This window comes from Mauremys reevesii, linkage group 7, assembly GCF_016161935.1.
Source record: "Mauremys reevesii isolate NIE-2019 linkage group 7, ASM1616193v1, whole genome shotgun sequence".
NCBI classification, from domain to species: Eukaryota; Metazoa; Chordata; order Testudines; family Geoemydidae; genus Mauremys; species Mauremys reevesii.
This window is the reverse complement of record NC_052629.1, coordinates 32,802,590-32,822,696: the sequence shown is the minus strand read 5'-3', so window position 1 is coordinate 32,822,696 and position 20,107 is coordinate 32,802,590. Positions and strand designations below refer to the sequence as shown.

General features: G+C 41.0%; 1 long non-coding RNA gene across 1 annotated transcript; it reads left to right on the top strand.

The window, feature by feature from the left end:
* The first annotated feature begins 245 nt into the window (after nt 1–245).
* Nucleotides 246–12,319, top strand: LOC120369466. The gene is made up of 3 exons (XR_005583171.1): nt 246–321; nt 495–692; nt 12,099–12,319. It is a non-coding gene; the product is annotated as an uncharacterized LOC120369466 (long non-coding RNA).
* Nucleotides 12,320–20,107: the final 7,788 nt, after the last annotated feature.

The window sequence follows — 20,107 nt, the reverse complement described above, 5'->3', positions numbered from 1 at the left end:
TTCATGGCCTGACATTGGTGTGAAGTGGTTCCACTGTATTTTGGGCCTCCCACAGCTGGAAGTATTTCTCCCAAAGTAACTTCAGTAGAGAAGGGAGAACATAAGAGACCAAAGTGGGGAACTTTCTTAATCAAACCAGTGAGTCTTTTAAGACAAAGTGGTCTGTCTCCTTTAAGAAGTAGTAGGGACCAGAGCTACCATGTTCTATGACACAGCCCCTTCAAGGTTCCAGGAATTCTGGAGCAGACAAGGGTGTAGGGAATGGTAGAAGCAGATGCTGGGAGAGAGGAAGTGGTCCTGAGGTAATAGCTAGCATCAAAGGTGAGGTGACAGGGAGTGGAGTGGAGGCTACTGTTTATTTAAGGACCTGAGAGCAGGAGCCTTGTAGTGTAAGGTTGAACAAGACACCCCTCTCTCTCAGCCAACCAGGCCAAGTTCTGAGAAGGAGGGCCACTAGCAGGACTAGCAGGAGGAGGACTGCTTCTCTCTTCCAGCCCAGGGGGGAACGACTGAGGTGGCCTCTAAGTGGTAAGGATGATTGGATGACTACACCCCAGCAGAGATGTCTGAGAGGAAAGGGAGCAAAGAGTCCTGTGGCACCTAATAGACTAACAGACGTATTGGAGCATGAGCTTTCGTGGGTGAATACCTGCTTCGTGGGATGCATGAGAGGAAAGGGCTTTCTCATGAAGGTGATGTTTTGAATTCTGTTTGTTTGAAAGTCTTTACTGCCAGTCTAGGTGGAACTGGGTACATGTAATTAAAAGGGGTCCACTGGGAGAGCATGGTTTAGAACTGCAGCCTGCCTGAATCACAGGCCCTGATCTAAGGGGAAAGAGTTGTGTTCCTGGATCAGGGCAGAAGGAGACTGGAGAGGGATACAATGGGACGGACAGAACTCCTTGGCCCAGAGGGAACAGGAGGGTACCTGGGATCCTGAAGCCTGAAGGAGTGAGTTGGAAGCCCTAACAGGGAGGGATTAGGCCTGAAGAGCCATTGGTGACTATACTATATAAAGGCTTAATAAATTAGACCCCAAGAAAGGAAATGTTCTCTGGACTGTGAATATGTTCTTGAGAGATCCAGGAGGGAACTGGGGATGAAGTGCCTGCAGGACCATGCCATGGGTGGATATGCTATGGGATGGCACCCATTCATAGGGGTACATAACTTTCCAGGAGGTTTTTAACAGAATTAGGGTGTGGTGGTTAAAGATGTGTGTCTAAAAGGATATAAGAACTCAGGGTAGACTCCAAAATAATCCTAGAAAGTAAAGGCACTTCTGTTATAATGCTGTTTTACTGCATTCTTCAAGTAAAGCTTACAATTTCATACTGTATATATACAACCCAGGGGCAGCTCCAGGCCCCAGCACGCCAAGCACATGCTTGGGGCGGCATGCCGCGGGGGGGCGCTCTGCCGGTCACCAGGAGTGCGGCAGGCGGCTCTGGTGGACCTCCCGCAGGCATGCCTGCGGAGGGTCCGCTGGTCCCGCGGCTTCGGTGGAGCATCCACAGGCACGCCTGCGGGAGGTCCACCAGAGCTGCGGGACCGGCGACCGGCAAAGCGCCCCCCGCGGTGTGCCGCCGTGCTTGGGGCGGCGAAATGGCTAGAGCCGCCCCGATACAACCTGACAAAAACATTACACATGGACAAAACCTATTTTTCCCTAACCTTGTTCTGAGAAATGGTTGAACCAGTTTTGCTTATGGCATCCCAAAAACCTCTGTCCGAGGCAGACACCCAGCATGACAAATTTCAGCCTAAATGACTTAAGTTTGACAAAGTTACAAATAATTGAAAACAGGGTCTTATAATGGAAAGTGATAGGCGATCTTAACCATAGATGTCACAATCTATGCTACCTACAATGGGTAAAGAGGGAACTCTGTCCTAGGAATGGTGTTTGTTGTTTTCTCCATCTAGTCAAATACATTCCCTATTACTTTGGTTTCTGCATTGTTGCATTTATGCTTAGCCTAGTAAAGTTTTTTTTATTACTCTTGCATGTCTTAAAGCTAAGGTTTAATCACTGTAACCTGGGCAAACCACTGCAGCTGTGAATGAAAGGCCTTAGACAAAGTCTTTACAAAGTCAGGCTATTTGCAATATGAAAAAATTAATGAATCATCTTCAGAATTATTCACTCTTAACAATTCCCAGATAATAAAATATTGTGGAACAGGGCATTTTCTTTTTGTCAAGAATAATAAATGAATGGAATAATTTCCTGTTCCTACATCTCTAACTAGATAGTATGAGTCATTGTGGAGTAGGTGAAGTGGCTTTGCTCTGAGATGTCCATGATTTACAGGAGATGTTTTAATAACAACCTTTCTTCAAGGACTAAGTCCTGTCAGAAAAGCAGTTTACTGTATCTGAAAAACAGATCTAAACCAGGTGAGACTCTCTATTAGCATGTACAATACCTAAAGATCTTACCATAGATTGCACTTTTATGCAGCTTGCTAGTGGTATAAAAGGCAGCCATTTCAGAGTTTGTTTACTTTATGCTACAATCTAATAATGAAAATTAATTATATTTCACTAAATGGAATGCATATTAAAACTTCTATGTTATTTGCAACAAAATTAGAAATAAAACAAATTATGGGAATTAGATTTACAAGTAATTGAAAGTGCTGCAGGGGCTTAAGTGATTACAGCTTATCTGAACTTCCCAGAAATCGAGTAATGAAGTGGAGTTCAGCTCTGATCACTGACTTCATTCTTCCAAGGTTTGGTATTTATCTTGCAAATCTTACAGAATGAAACTCTACTCCTTTGGAGGTTGGTGGTGGGGAAACAAGCCAGATTCTCAGCCCTGTACTGTGCAGGTGGCTCAAATAGAAGATGAACTGCCTGTAATTCCCTAACTGTGGCTTCTTCCGGCCAGTAGGGGGACCTCAGCAGGTGAAGCATTGTTCCTATGTAAGGCTTGCCAAAATATTTCTTAATTGGATTTTTGACTAAATGAAACTTCACAATAAGTGTCTGCTTTCCAAGGAGAGCGTGAATTTATCGTCACACTAAACTCCTGAAAATAAAAATATTTCAATTCAGGCCCCCCACTGCCCTGCCTCATGAGAGCTGCAGTTCAGTTTCCTCATGATCTCATTCTCTCTTATGGGCTGGTCTCCCCAGCTGGACTACATTGCCTATGATACACTCCCACTAGGGGTGTGATGCAATTGTCTGCCCTCACCATGATCATACTTTAGGCCATCATACAGTATTTGTAGAGTTTAAGGCCAGCAGGAACCAGTGGACAGGGGCAGCTCCAGGCACCAGCACGCCAAGCGCATGCTTGGGGCGGCAAGCCACAGGGGGCGCTCTGCCAGTTGCCATGAGGGCGGCAGGCAGGTTGCCTTCAGCGGCATGCCTGCAGAGGGTCCGCTGGTCCCGCGGCTTCGGCGGACCTCCCTCAGGCGTGCCGCTAAATCTGCGGGACTGGGGACCTCCCGCAGGCAAGCCGTGAAGGCAGCCTGCCTGCCATGCTTGGGGCAGCAAAATACCTAGAGCCGCCCCTGCCAGTGGAGCATCTCGTCTGACTTCCTGTATATCACAGGCCATTACATTTCATCCAGGGACCCGTGTACTGAGTCAAATAACTTGTCTGACTGAAAAATGACTTCCAGAAAGGCATCCAGACTTGATCTGAAGACAGCAAGAGATGGAGAACCCACCACTTCCCTTGGTAGCTTGTTCCCATGATAATAACTGTCACTATCACTGTCCTTTAAAAAAGGAAAAGAAAAAGAAGAAACTGTACCTAAACTCTACTTTGAATTTCAGCTTCCAGTCATTGGTTTTTGTTATGCCGGTCTCCACTAGTTTAACCAAGGAGCCCAGCCTATAAGGGACAGTGCAAACATGAGGCACCCAAACTACAATTCCTGCGAGGTACCAAGGCAGCCATTCTGAATTGAAATTTTCTGAAGGAAACAAGCTCCTTTTCCAGTCTGCAGAAGAGAAGAATGAGGGGGGATTTGATAGCTGCTTTCAACTACCTGAAAGGGGGTCCCAGAGAGGACGGATCTAGACCAGGGGTAGGCAACCTATGGCACAGGTGCCGAAGGCGGCACTTGAGCTGATTTTCAGTGGCACTCATACTGCCTGGGTCCTGCCTACCGGTCTGGGGGGCTCTGCATTTTAATTTAATTTTAACTGAAGCTTCTTAAACATTTAAAAAACCTTATTTACTTTACATACAACAATAGTTTAGTTATATATGATAGACTTATAGAAAGAGACCTTCTAAAAATGTTAAAATGTATTACTGGCACGCAAAACCTTACATCAGACTGAATAAATGAAGACTCGGCACAGCACTTCTGAAAGGTTGCTGACACCTGATCTAGACTATTCTCAGTGGTACCAGATGACAGAACAAGGAGTAATGGTCTCAAGTTGCAGAGCGGGAGGTTTAGGTTGGATATTAGGAAAAACTTTTTCACTAGGAGGGTGGTGAAGCACTGGAATGGGTTACCTAGGGAGGTAGTGGAATCTCCTTCCTTAGAGGTTTTTAAGGTCAGGCTTGACAAAGCCCTGGCTGGGATGATTTAGTTGGGAATTGGTCCTGCTTTGAGCAGGGGGTTGGACTAGATGACCTCCTGAGGTCTCTTCCAACCATGATATTTTATGATTCTGTGATACACTTATGCTGTCGGCCTTCCTTCCCTGTAGCCCTAGCACAGGGAGAAAGAGGAGGCACAGCTGGAGCATTTGCTGGGCTGTCATTTACTTCTTTGGGGAACATTGGTAGTTGGCCTATGAAGAACAGCCACCAGGTTAGGGCAGAGAATTGGGAAATTGTAACCAACTCCATCATGTCTATTGCCTCACTGCTACACTGAGCAGATCCCAGGTGCAACAGAGAACCTGGCCTTGTGTCTAAACTGAACTTAGTATTTTAAAAGGTAACTTAGAACCTTTGTGCTCTTTTAAGAAGGTGAGAACTATAGTAACTAGCATGATTCTTTTTCTTTTGTATAATCTGCGTTGTTCTTTCATATGGAACAAATGCGAAAGGTGAAAATTTCCCTTGCTGCCATTTTCTTCTCCTGAGAGTCATTCTTTGAAGCTCTTGACTACATGAGAGGGGTTGTGCAAATTTTCTCCTATCTTGGTAATGATCATGCAGACAAGGCTTCCGTTGCTGTTGACATTTTTAACATTCTGGAGCAGGGTTAGCATCACCTCATCCAAAGTCTGACCTTTTAGCAGTTGTTTCTGTTCCTAGCTTTAGGGTGCTACCAGTGACTCAAGGGACAGAGATAAAACACAGTTATCCTTTCTCCTAATTGCAACAGTTTCAAGGTGTAACATAGATGAGACTTTGACATGAGTATAGAGTACTAGTGAAGTCCTCAGTGAGCTTTAGTCTTTTTATAGGAGACTGAAATGTCCTGTCTACATTCTCCATTGCAATCATGCCGTAATGGGTCAGCTCACGCTTGGAAAAAGACCTTCCTAATCATAAGGGTTCAAACAGATTTTTTTAAAATGAGACCCTTTATTCTGTTGAAGCTGATGGAGCCATCAGAGTAATTACCAATCTGGTGTCCCAATTCAGTCTGACCACTGTGTGTACTTATTTATAGCTAGTGGAACTTCATACATGCCAAGTATGGACAATTCACAAAACTAAACACTTTTCCCTGGTTTTCTTGCTGTTGCAGTGTGTGCCACAGTAGATGGTTCTGCTGGGAATTGCATGACCCAATATGCAAATGAACTTTGAGAAAGTGCTGTTGAAGTTTAGTTTGAACAAAATTCTGGACTGGATTTTTAAAAAGATGTTCTCTCTCAAATGCTCTTAGAAGTAAGTTTTTGCTAGTGTGGGAAATTCTGGTAGGCTTTGTTACTTCTAGGAAAACTGCCAAAAAAGAAGGCTGAGAACCAAATATTAAGGAGACAGGCATCTTAAAAGCACAGACAATGTTCTAAATTTAGCAACTGCTAAGAATTAGATGGGCAACAAAATAACGCAAACATTGTTAGTGAACCAGGCTGACTCAGCTAGGTTGTCTATCAAATGGTACTTGTTACTTTTATTTACAGTGATGCATCAATCACACACTGCAGTTAGCTAACTCATAAATTAAATTTATCACACTTCTGCACCTCATAACTTGAACAACCATTTATCTTTAATACACCATCTAACCAATACTCAAAATGCAAACATTAGTAACATTGTAACTTTGATTCTTTATACACAAATACTTTTTAGTGACTATTGCACCAGTAGCCATGGGAGGCAATGAAAAATGATCCCAGTCAGGTGATAGATGTATACCATCTTGTAATATGACAGAGCCATTAAATAAATGCTGTCTCTTACCAGGTGATCTAATCTGTTTTAGCATTACTGCACATATGAATAATAACCTGGGATCAGTTACTGATTACATTGGCAGGCAATGAATAAGTCCTTAGGTCACTGAATGGGACAGTTATAGAAAGGAGGGCTGAAGTGGGAAAGTCATTGCTTTGTCACTACAAATAAATGCAAAAGTCAAAATTATTTTTTAAAAAGAAAACAATAGTTTCTTTTGTGTTTAAAATAGGTGTTGGGTAGCTGTCACTAATAGCTCAAAAGTAGAGCTGGTTGGAATTTTCCAAATGGAAAAGCTTTATTTAAAAAATGGCCTTTTCTCAAAATTGATGATTTCTCTCATTTTATATTTTAAATTTTTTCTTTAACTCTTTCTGTTTTCCTTTTGCCATAATTTTTTCTCACTTTTTTTCCTAGTGATTTTTGAAAATCAACCTTGTTTTTAATGATTGACTGAGGGTGGGGAACATAAAGAAAAATCCCCAAAGCATTGAAAGATGGGAGAGGAGCCAGAGGGGATTTTTTACTCAAGATGAGAAACTGACATCCTACTCAAATATCACTTTCTAAGACAATACATTGAAATTTTAATATATGGTACAATTTAACTTTATGTAGGGGACCGGATCCATGTAAAGAGGGGACCCTCTATCTCATTCCCATGTGGAAGGGGATATAGATTCTCGCATGACACTACCAGAGAATAGAGTCACTGCAATCATACTTGTGCATCTATAGCACCTTACATCTGAAGGTTTCAAGGGGCTTTACAAACATTAAGTAAGCTTGATAAAGCCTTTGAAAGACAGGTAAATAATAAGCCCATTTTCAGTTAGATAAACTACAATACAGAGGGGTTCGATGGGAATTGCACCACTTGCTCTACCATTTAAGCCATCACATTGCAGATGACCAAGGTCTGCACTTCGCCAATGCCTTCATGGTCTTCAATGTCGCATATAACAAGTACAAGCAAGAGCTAAATTTAACATACAGTGCAGCATTCTGTGCAGCTTGCTCACTCATCTCTGTATTTCAAATTGAAACTCTAATTAAACAGTTCAGAAAGGAACTTAAGGCCCCCTTTGTGAGATAACAGTGCACCAAGCTGAATAACAATGAGAAGAGAGAAAGAGTAAAGAGCTTTTCCCTCAATTTTCAATACTGCCGATTAATGCATCTAAGGTATAACTGCAGGTGATACGGTGGCATTCATATATGCTTTAGAGGAAGAAACACATCAAATGGAAGATCTATTCCAAACAGCACCGTGTCAGAGACAGACATGAAGAAGTAATGAGATGCAACTAGTGTTTGCTTCAGTTTTTATTTATCATATTTGCTCTCTTTTTGAAGGATATGTCAGAATGCAGATTTTATTTATGTGAGGTACAAAGCAAGGCTCTGATCCTGTAACTTGGCTTCATGTGGACGCAAGCAGCTGCTTTTGTGAATGAAGATGCTGAATTGGTGCAACAGTGTCCTCATTGATCTGTCAGATATTGGGCCATTGACATTAATGGGCCCAGGATTTCACCCTAACACTCTCGGTAGTATGATGCAGCTATAATACACTTTTCTGTTGCCTACCTCACTGTTTCTTTCCCTACAATTGCTTATCAACAACAAGTGGTGACCCAAAGAACTAAAACTTACTTAGTAACGATGCTTACCAGACGTTGGATGTGACAGTCAGTCCTCTACATACCAAAAATGACTGGGATTTACCTAAAGTTACTCTAATGCTGGGTTAGGCAACCTATGGCACGCGTGCTGAAGACAGCATGTGAGCTGATTTTCAGTGGCACTCACATTGCCCGGGTCCTGGCCACCGGTCTGGGGGGCTCTACATATTAATTTAATTTTAAATAACGCTTCTTAAATATTTTAAAAACCTTATTTACTTTACATACAACAATAGTTTAGTTATATATTATAAACTTATAGAAAATACCGCCCTCCCCAGGTTAAATGCTGGAGCCGCGTGAAGAGAAGACTCCGCCACTGACTGGGAAGGGCGGCGCAGCGCCTGATGTAGACAGTGTGTCAGCTGCTATGCTGTTGAATGTACCAAATATTTCCTGTCTGCCTAGCCACTGTTCACTGATTAAATGGTAATGTTAGAGAACAGCATCATAATAGTGCAAAGTGATGGATGAATGATGAAGGAATTAATTAAGAAAAATACGTTTTGCTAAGTTTACATACTTCTGTGATGAGTAACTTAGAAATAGCTAATTTGTGTGATGGAAAGATACTTTTTCTCAGCACATCATTTAACTGATTTTATTAACTGATTTAAACAACCTTCTTTGAACATATACTTTCCACCAAAGACACCTAACTTGTGGGTAACTTAAGTTCCACACCATAGCAAAGCTCAGAACTCTTAAGTACTTTACCTGAGTAGTGGCTCTGATAGATCAGAGGCCTTTAATTGTAGCATTGTGGCAACTGCTAGCAATGTGGAGGAACCTGACTTCAAAAAGGGAACTCCTGAAGGCTGGACCTGTCAACAAGAAACCTAGATTCTCACAGATCACCTTCAGAAGACTCTCATGAGAATGGACACCAAGAATCATGAACATCAAGGTGGACTCATTAAAGGAAAGAAAGAAAGAAGCTGAGCAAATGATGAGCAACCTAGAACTCGGAGAGATTGTGTTTGAGAAGGAATCCATTGATCTCAAAGGACAATGTTGGTACTTTGTATAAGTAAGACCTTGATAATAAGCATTGTTCTAATATCAGGATCACTGGTGTCCCTGAGAAGGAAAATGATAAGAATCCTATTTTATTTGTCAGAACTTATTTAACCATCAATTTGGTAAAGAACATGACACTCGTATCATTGGAACAAACAGCTAGCTTGCTAGGGTCCCATCCACCTCCCCCAAACCAAATCTTAAGGAAAAAATATGCCTGGAGCCTTAATTTTTAGAATGTTCAGGTAGAAGAATGTAAGAAGGAGAATTTTCATGAAGAGCATTATTTTTTTCCTGACATCAGCTTGGAGACTGAGGTGCCAGCTGGAATAGAACCAGCACAGGGATCAATTTGCCAAGATAGGACATTAAACCACCTGAGATCTGATACTCTGCAAAGTGAACTCTTCTTTATTATGAAAATGCTGTTTCTTTAATATCTCACAACAAGATCTTCTATACAATTACCCTGAAGTAAAGCTGCACCTGCGTATGAAAAACCCTGTGGAGTAAACAGGAACTTCACTGACAAACATACCTTTCCCCCCCCCCTTTTAATGTGATGTCAAGTTTCTGATGCAGTTCGTATAAAGTTAAATGTGTTTAATTTCAAATTCTTATTCAAATATATTTCTTAACAGGTCCAACACCTCTGGGATTGGAGAGTCTTGTCAAAAGAGGCACTAATTAGCAATGTGCTAGTTTATTTGAATGTATTAATTTTGCCTCCTAGGCTAAATGTTTAGCTCAAAAGAAGAGCCCTAGGATATTAGCATTCCCCACAAATCTGTAGACTGTATTAATATGATGCCGAGATCATTCCGTTTGTACTTAAGTCACACGTGTTATAAGAGAGAGACTTACTTTACAGCAATGTGCATCAAGGGCTAATCTAAATTTTGCTAGGTTCTTAATTCTCAAAAGATTTTGCTCACTTTTGTTTTTCTGCCTTTTTTCCTATGTCTTTTCTTCTTTAACAAAAAGTTCACATTTTGTATGTATGTAGACAGATATATATTACTCCTGGGGTAATTCTTCGGGACTCAGCACCCGCAGAAAACGCCCCGCCCCCATAGAATGCCTGTACTTCCCTGCAGAAAATGGCAGGGAAGCAAAGGGAAGACTCATGGGGGGCAGTGAGGATGACCATGGGCACAATTTGGGAGGGGGATTGCCCCCCCGAACAGGCGAGGCATGGGGAGGCACACAGGGTTACGTGTAGGGTGACTAGATGTCCCAATTTTATAGGGACAGTCCCAATTTGGGGGGTCTTTTTCTTATATACGCTCCTATTACCCCCCACCCCATCCCGATTTTTCACACTTGCTGTCTGGTCACTCTACTTAAGTGCCACTGCCCCCCATTTCTGCAAGTGCAGAGCTGACCAGCTGAAGGAGGCTGCTTCTGGGCTCCGCTGACTCTGCAGCTGAATGCTGGCTCTTGGGTCCCAGTGCCAGTCAAGCTTCTGTGTTCTGGGAGCCTTCCTGTTTTCTGTGCAACAGTGATTGCCCGTGGTGGGGCTGGGTAAGGAGGGATGGCGGAAATGATGGAAGGGGGGCAGGGGGAAGAGGCAGCTGGGAAGGAAGAGGGTGGAATAGGGCAGGGGAGTGTGGGAGTGAGGCATAGGTGCTGGAACTAAGGGTGCTGGGAGTACTTCCATTATATACCGGGTTTACAGTTTTGTTCAATGGCTCTCTGATTTCAAATTATGAGTAAGGGTATCTGAATCTGGTCCAATACTTAGAGCTAAAACACTCAGACGCTTAAGGCTGCAACAATACATTCCTAAGAAAGTGGAGTCCTTTTGTAGCAGGGATTGTTTAAGGACATGAACTAGACTATATTTATAAATCATTAAGAAATTCTCACAAATGAGAGGGTAAGGAACAAAATATCTGAACAGGTGCAAAAAACCTACAAATTAAAACTCTCAATTAGAGGTATTACAGATGCCTCAATGCACTGACTCAAGAGCCAGCTTAAAATTGCCAATTTAGACAGGGAGTAAAATTTGATAGCTGCTGAATAGACAATTTATGACTGTTTCCAAACATGGCTTCAAATAAGCTTATTAAAAGAAAAAAATCTTTCCCGGTATTGCTGGGAAGGATGGTCAGAACTGTTGCTTCTTGCATAAATACAGGATATTATCTGCAACCAGGGGCGGCTCTAGACATTTCGCCACCCCAAGCACGGCGGCATGCCGCGGGGGGCGCTCTGCCGGTCGCCAGTCCTGCGGCTCCGGTGGACCTCCTGCAGGCGTGCCTGCAGAGGGTCCGCTGGCCCCGCGGCTTTGGTGGATCTCCCGCAGGGAGCCACGGGACCAGCGGACCCTCCGCAGGCATGCCGCCGAAGGCAGCCTGCCTGCCTCCCTCCCAGCGACCGGCAGAGCGCCCCCCGCAGCATGCCACCCCAAGCACGCGCTTGGCATGCTGGGGCCTGGAGCCGCCCCTGTCTGCAACATGGGTCTTCATGCTATATTAAAACTTTGTGTTGTCTCTCTCTTTTTCCTTGTGTTCTTCAGTTTTAATTAATTTGCCGTTGTTGGTTTAATGTTAATTAAAACTAGAGATGTGGATTTTTATACTAACTTCTGTAAATGCTAAAATGTATTAGACTTCAGTGATTTTCTTCTTGTAGTAGGCTTGCATACAGAGAACTATCTGTAACTGAAGCCAGTTATTCTCCTCTAGCGGTATGGTCCAAGATGAACCATATGGAAGAGAGAAGCTTTTCTCCAAGTGACTATTTGTCAAGTTATTTAAAGCTCCTTTTAGAAGCACTTGCTATTATGTAAGTAACCTTGTACGGTGAATTTTAGCCATGAAGGGAAGACAACTGGGTGTTTGTCTTCATTACACAGCACACCTTCAGACAAACAAGAACAAAAGCATAAGTAGTCAAAAAAAAAAAGTGTAGTTTGACCTCACAATCAACTTGATTACTACAGTTCTCACCATGATACTCCCTGACAATGGGTATGCAGTGAAGAATCTTCCTCCACTCCTACCTAAATATCCTTCTCAGTTACAGTAATGTCCTTTGTCTTACAGCTGTACATAATGTTCCACTTTCTCGTCTGATCTCAAGTGTCACTGAACATGAAAATGAAGCTATTTATTACCAGTAGTAGCACTAACAATAGAAAAATCAAAGTTTTCTAAAAACAGTAAGTATTTCAAGGTAATCCTTCAGTAATTCTTTCTGACTTGTATTTTCTTTTCTTGATACATGTAATTCACATTGACCTTAATGGTATTATGTAGAAGCATACACAGCAGAAGAGAGCTTAGCTGTGTTTAATAACACTTCTCTATTTAAAGTGTTGGATATAAATTGGTATTTTTTTCATCCAAGTAATTATAAAGTGTATCCTGTAATCTGATGGAAAATCCAGAGTGCCAGCCCCTATTGCCTCTTCTATTCCTTCAGTTCCCAACTTAAATACTTTCCCCAGCCCCATCTTCTTCTCTATTCCTTGGCTTCAACTACCATCCCTTCACCCAGTGTTTCCAAAATCTCTATCCCCACTGTTCCTAAACTTTCTCTTTCCACCCAGTCTCAGGACTGTAACTCCTTCTCTGACCCTTTTTCTTGTATGTCCTGCTGTCCTCTCTAACTCTCTTTCCAAAACCAAATTTGTCCTTTCTTTCCCTAATCTCTCCCCTTTCTCTCCTGTTTCTGTCTTCATTGACAACTCCACTGTCTGTCTGGTACATACTGTCAGTACATAATGTCAGTACTGTCAGTACATACTGTCAGTACATAATGGTCATGTCAGGATCCAGGAAATGTAGCCACAACTGTAACAGCAATTGGTGGTCACAAACCCACATCACATTTATGGTCTACATATATTTCTGTTTCCACAGGTATCTTTGTCTACCCTTGGCGCTCTTAGGGGTTTGAGTCCCATTCATAATGGTTAGCACTGATGGAAAGTGGCAATCGCCTGTTTGTTTTTGTCCAGAGGAAAGCATATTTGATTGGTTACCCTTGTAACCATGGCATGTAGAAATTCTTCCAAACAATGGGAGACAGCAGTTTGCCTAGTGCCTAAGAGACTGCCCCAAGCACAGTGGCATGCCGCAGAGGGCGCTCTGTTGGTAGTGACTCTGGTTCTCACCCTACCAAGGTCATCCCTGAGCTCCTCATGTGGGTACAATAAGGCCTCTGAAGTGAGCTGGTACTGCCAGACCACCTGTGCCACATATGTCAAGGACTGTCCTTCTCCTGGGCCCAGAGAGGCTCTTTGCAGAGTATTGGTGCCTCCCCCATCTCTGAGCCAGAGGAATTCTTCCCCCACTCCTCCTTTCTCTCTAGATATGTCACCCTAAGATGGTTGGGTGTTTAGTCAATGGCTGATGTGGCACCCACTATGATGCACCTCCCTTATTCCTACCTGTTGTATCTCTCGCCTCTCCACTGGCCCTACCCTTACTCCAAAGCCCTTAGTAACTACTTTCTCTTAGACAATCGGAATCACATGTGCAAACTCTCTCACCCATGGTCTCCTATGTCCTTGGGGTCTTCTTAATCAACTAGAAGTGGGGTTCCTATGCGGTGTGCAGAGCAACCGTGAGCAGACTGAGCTGCACCTGCTGCCTTAATCATGTGGCTAACACATGACTAATCAGAAGCATCTAACTTACAAGAGGAGGGTCTCTGAGCAGTTCTGAAAATATAAGTCCTAAGCATGCACCAGACCTACCCTCCTGGAATACTCTCAGTGTTTCCAACTCTCATGGTTTTCTGAAAGCCTCACCTCCTGAAGACAAGTGCTAACATGAGAATCTCAACTTTCATTTTTTTAAAGTACGTTTATAACCATCATGGCTGCAAAGCTTGAAAATGTGTGTACCCTGATGGCACAGAAACAAGAAGAGAAAGAACCCGTCATTTTTTAAAATTCTCATAATTTTTAAGTGGATTTTACCTTCCCAAATGCTCTACATTTCATCCACAGAGAGCCCAAATGTTCAGGCTTTATACCAGTGAAGTGGATTCAAAGGAAGACAAAGTAGTGGCATTTGGATTTTATCAGGGAGTTTTCCTCATGCAGATAGGGCTGCATGGGAGAAGGCATGGATATGTTCAGGGAAGTTAACTGGTAGGCAGTAAAGGCTGAGAATATAGGTAGAGGTCAATGTCACAATAGGTTATTAGCTCAATTGGGTGAGGCAAGATTATGAAGGGCCTTAAAAGTAAAGAGAAGACAAGTATATTTGATGGGGAGGTGAAAGAGGCACTAGTGCAAGACTGGTGGGCTCAGAACAGTGATCCAAAAATGATTTTTAGCAGCAGCATTCTGAATGGACTTGAAGAGAGCAAAGTTGGTGTAGTCAAGGGCAAAAGAGAGGAGGTTAAAATGAAATGTCAAGGGCTTGCACAAGAGTTCTGGCTGTGTGACCAGAGAGGAAAGGCCAGCATTTAAATGAGTTGTGTCAAGAAAAAAGCAGTAGTATTTAGAAATGGCCTGGAAAGGGGGTTCCAGTGAGAGGACTGAATGAAGGATGGCAAAGAGATTATGGGGTTGAGTAACTTGGAACATAATGTGGATGGACAGAAATTATGAATTAAATGGAAAATAGTTTAGAATCTTCCAGGAATAGTGTCTCTTCTATAACAAATGTTCTAATAAAATCTTTATAGCTAACATGTTTTTGCTAGTCTAAATTGGTTGAGCTGGCTCATGAAATCCCCATAGTTTATTATTCACTAAACATAATCTCATTTTCAGAAGAATTTTATATAGATCTTCATCTGTGACATCTGCAGATGCATTTACTGCAGTGGTCATAAGGGCTATTTTAGTTGTACAGATCATCAGTGGGTCAGTAGTCAGACTGTTCGGAGAAGAGGAGACTATAGCTGTATTTTTCAAACAGACTTTTCTGAAACATAATTTTTATTGAAGGATATTAAAGGGTTTTGAGCCAATTTATATTGGGTTATCGGACAAGCAAGTTATCTTTAAAAGTAAGCAATCATAAAATGCTTATGTAATATAATATAAAAGTCAGTTTCTCAGTCATACTTGGTATGAAACCCTATTATCTCATCCTGGCAGCTAGTTCTATCGCCACAAAAGAAGTTAAATCACAATACCTTATCCGTGATTAGCAATGCATGGTAAATGAGAGGCATACTACTGTAGTTTATCACAAAGATATGAATCATAATAGACACAGTGGAACTCATCCTGCTCTCACTTGCACCAGTGTAATTTTCTTATAACTCCGTTCAAGTAAATTAAATTTGATATAAAATTGGAATCACTCCCAATAGCTTGACCATCCTAGAAAACTGAAGATTTACACTCATAATGGTATAACTTGTGTGTGTGCAAATACTAATTTGCAGCTTCCGTAACAAAACAATAAAAGCACTTACACTTTTTTATTGCCGCTCATCCCAAATGATCTTCCATCACTTTACAAACTGAACCTGATCTTCAAACTGTGCATAAGAATCATTTTGTCAACTCCTGCACTACACCTGCTTTTCTCAGCCCCCTCAGTAGTATTACAAGATGTGTTCAGCTTTTTGGATGTGAAAAAATATCAATTGCCACTAACCTTGAAAGACAGTTTTTAGTTTGTTTTTTCTCACTTTTGAAGCGCTCACATACAATGAATGTGACATTTTCTAAACACAGGAAAGTGAGATCTTTTCAGTTCTGTTTTGTAAGAGAGTATACAGATTAATAGTGAAGAATTTGTAGAAACTTTGCATATGCAGTACATTGTGAAATGATGGAATATATTGGGTTTGTGATTCAGTCCTTCCTATTTTCAAAACCAATTCATTCTGCCTTTTCTTAATTTAATTATTTTGTTTATATTTTTGCTGTTTATTGTTCTCCTCTAGGAAAATTTTTTAATTCTGTGACCTGTGAAACCAAAAGTTAAGACAACTAGCTCAACATTATCATGCTGCTCGAGTTCTATGTATATAGTTACTTGGTTACTGCTGACATTAGTCTCTTTGCTTTAATGTTTGTTCGTTTTGTTTTGTTTTTATTAACAGCCAAAAGATTTTTTAGGAAAAAAAAATGATTAGCTGTTAAACAATGCACAGCAATGTTACACAGTAGTTTAAGATAGGTTCTTCAGTTCATATCTAGTTCAAACTGCACAGGGAAAATCCCTCCCCCAGTTAACTCCCACATGCTGCAAAGACCTTTTACCACCTTTTAATACAAAATTTCCATTATACAATTATTTAATTAAACTAATCACAACCAACAATACCTGCAAAGAAACGATCACCCAGTTTCTAAACTATTTCCCCAAAATCCATTGTCCAAGGGTCAAAATTCATAGTACCCTCCTAAGTATAAGACTGCGCCCCGCCCCCCCACACACACATGCCTCCATTACCTGCATCTTTAAGCTGTAACAAAAACACTCCCAGGGTAAGAATTAGCTTCCTATTACATTGGCCGTATTGCAAAATTCTCAAAACTTATTTATTCTTCTTAAAACCATATCTACTCCTTCTAAGATCACAAAAGTTATCTTAGGGCACGTTTAAACTTACCGGGTGTCGATTTAGCAGATCTAGTGAAGACCCACTAAATCAATCACAGATCACTCTCCCATCAACTCCAGTATTCCACCAGAATGAGAAGATTAAGGTGAATCGACGGGAGACCATCTCCCATTGACGCAGCGTGATGTAGACACCACAGTAAGTTGACCTAAGCTATATCGACTTCAGCAAGGTAGGTTGACTTACCCCGGTAGTGTAGACAAAGCCTCAGTTGCAGAGCAATTCCTTCCTCCATTTTACCTAATGGAGGCCCTGCTTCTGCAAAGCACTTAAGCACATAGATTCATAATTTCAAGGCCAGAAGGGACCATTGTGCTCATTTAATCTGACCCCCTGTATAACACAGGCCATAGAACTTCCCCAGAATAATTCCTAGTGCATATCTCTTAAATATTATTAGCTTCAATGGGACTGAAACACATGACTGAGGTTAAATACGTGCTTAGGAGTTTCGATGAATAATGACAGATTTAAGTAGATGTTTTAATGCTTTGATGAATCAGGGCAGTATTCCCAGTCATTTGCTTTAGATAGGGTCCAAACTATACCTAAAACATAAAACCAGTCTGCTAGCTATCCAAAGGAAGAAACAAAAACCTTTCACTCTCGTTCACTGCACACACTTTATACATGTACTGATAGTTTTACCTGTATTCTCTTTCCTGTTTATTTGTACCCACTTAGCCAGGTGTAACCCATCCCATTTGGGTTCACTATTGGGACTGAATCTACCTCCACCACTACAAGCATGAGCCTAAAGCTTAAACTAAAAGACTAAGGAATGGAGCCAAAGACAGTTGAATGCAGAAGGGACTGAGTAGGAATTTTTTTGGCAGAAGCACTGTGCCATAAAAGTATTTGGAGACATCACCATTTTGATACAAGAGAGTCATTAAAAAAAAAAGATTATGACTGTAAGAAAAAAGACATAACAAATATGCTAGAAGACCCAAACACATCAATACTTGTGCTCAAATGTTAAATTATCTATAATGACAGGGAACTGAAGTGCCTATTAGCAATGTTATTTCCTGTACACATGGTAGCAAATCTCACATAATTACTCTTTTAATGAAAAATACAGGTCCATAATGCAACACAAAACACACTGGATTTAAGGCGGAAAAATGAAAATACGTATTAGCAAATTAGCTGGGTATTTAAAAAGTCATTTTTCCCAAATATCACTAATTTGCCCACAGGAAATAGTTAGAGAAGCCCTTAGAAATATCTCACGTGGTGTCTTCAACATCAGAACTAGACTACGTTATTACCTTTTTAAAAAATTAAAGATTTTTGGCTTATACCAACAAATGTTAAGAAACTCAAAGATGAAGCCCCTGATCCATCCATATTCAACTTAGTTTTGTTCCAGTGTTGGAAAGTCTTCTGAGAAGTGTATTATTGTATGTGTTACATATTGTACTGTTCTCTGTTTTGCATAATGGAGCATAGTAGTGAGGGAGTTTCTGGGTTTTGTTGATTTGAACACGGTAGGGTGTGAATTCCATGTACTTTCTAGAGTTTTTTCTATTCCATTTTCTTTGGGAAATTTTTTATGGAAAATCTGAGCTAGTTTTAAAATATAATTCTCTTTTACAGAGCACTGCCTTACTGAGTAATACAACATATGAGATGGACACACAGAATGTATTGAGAAATGTTGGATTATATTAGCGATATGGAAGAAATCCATTAGATCATTAAATCCATTCCGCTGCCAGTTTGTGTTTAGAGAGATTAAACTAATTAGGCTAGATTATAGACAATGCTAGAGGGAAAGGAAAGAGAGTGGTTATTAAGCCTATTGTATGAAATCCAAAGTATTAGGGCAGAATCTCCAGTGTAGGGTAGCTACCTTGTGTTGCACCACCAGTAGAAACTGGTTTGATTGGCCTAGGCAGGATCACCCCAGTGTAAGGATGAACCACTGGAGGCATAAAGTTCCTTACACCTTTATTCATCCCAGTTGCCAGTACAAGAGGTAAAAGGAAGCATAGCTGGGAAACCCCCTATGCAAACCTATTCTTGGCTGTAGTTTCAGTCCCTTGTGGCCCTTAGCAGCCAGTATAAATTAGAGCAGACTAACATGGCTGCTCTAATGTGGCAGAGGCTGGGCCAGGATCAGGTGAGTATGAAGATTAATTTTAAACCACCCTTTCATGCATGCAGCCTGCCATGCCCTCTGTGGATCAGGCCCATTATATCACACCATTTTTTCCAATGAAAAACATCCATAATAAAATAAGCATTTCATGTATACCAATAAGAGGCAGAAGTGGATTCTTCTCCATATAATTACAAATGGAATATGAGTCCTTCAAGGGCCTTGGATAAGACTAACCCCTTCTCAATTAAAATTAATTAGCATCAGCAATGTTTGTAGGGAGATAGTTACAATGGCACTGCACTTTGTTTCTGTATCCACAGAGGGTTGATGAACTCCAATTTCTTTCAGAGCAGTTCCCAACTGAGTAGCAACACTCTGTATTGCAAATTAAAAAGAGCTGCATGTTAAACATATTTCAGCAGGAACAAGGAGACGCCCATGGGAATTTGTCTCCCAAATGATCCTATGACCATTTTCTCAATAAAGGTTTAATCTTTTTCTGTATTTTATCAAAACTAGTCAGTCTTCTCTGGCATTTTGTTCAATAACATACAATTCAGGCACTACATGCTGTAAGTTGCAGATAAGAGCTTGACGTTTAACAGAAAAAGATATATCTATGTTATGCAGTTTATGTAACAAAAGTACATAAAGAAAAATCTGTTCTGTGGGCTTATTTAGGCAGTTCCTCCAGATAGGCAATCTGCTGTGTAAATATTAATCAGCTGATTAGATAGGCTGAGTCATGGTAGCAAAAGACAATTCAGTCTCTTTACTTTACTGTCTCTTTCTTATGATAATTTAAACAGCTAAACAATATTTGTGCATCCTGCCAATGATCTGATAGAGTTCCAGAAGGAGCCATGGATGGACTGTCTCCCTTTTAAAGGGCATAGTGTTACTTAATGGTAATATAACAATTTTGAAGAGATATTAACAAATCTGCTTTTATATAAAAGCTCTTTTGATATAAGTTCACAGTCTTTTGGATGCGGAAGATCAAAAACTCCAGTCTTGTAGAACACTTTTACAAAGATGACCCTGAGTCAAAATCCCTGCTACTAACCAATGACTGCCAAGTTTTTGATACCACATTCTGGTATTCTGTAAAATGAACCCAAGCTTACAATCGCAACTCTTATTAAAATACTTGAGTGTTAGGATTGCTATCTGAGAATCTGGGTCAGATTCTGCATCACTCATTCACCTAAAGCTCTTGTTGAGATTTGAAGTTAATGGGAGACTTGGGTGACCAAAAATCCAGGATTGGGCCCTTAATAGCCAATTCTCCAATATTTACTCACATGAGTGATTCCAATGACTAGCAAATCAGAAAACAAATTATCTCAGTATAGGAAAACATATCATAGTAAACAGCTATGTACTGTAAGGAAAGTT